Here is a 265-nt window from a genome sequence, read left to right as displayed (position 1 = left end):
TATTTTAATATGATTAGAGGGCGGATTCGTATGATTTTAGATATTTATCGTGGTTGATGGTATGATATTATGCTAATAGTGACCGCATAATTTGTTTCAAGACATTAACGATTTAAACTGTGAATCTTTTAGGCTGCATAATAAGAAATTTAACCAACTTTTTCCATTTTATTGACTTATTTAAGACTTTAATTGCATATTTCTATGTTTTTTTTTAGACATTTTTGAATTGACTAATATTGACATTTTTCTATATGAGATAAAG

Source organism: Acyrthosiphon pisum, chromosome X (genome assembly GCF_005508785.2).
Source record: "Acyrthosiphon pisum isolate AL4f chromosome X, pea_aphid_22Mar2018_4r6ur, whole genome shotgun sequence".
NCBI classification, from domain to species: Eukaryota; Metazoa; Arthropoda; class Insecta; order Hemiptera; family Aphididae; genus Acyrthosiphon; species Acyrthosiphon pisum.
This window is presented reverse-complemented; position numbering follows the sequence as displayed.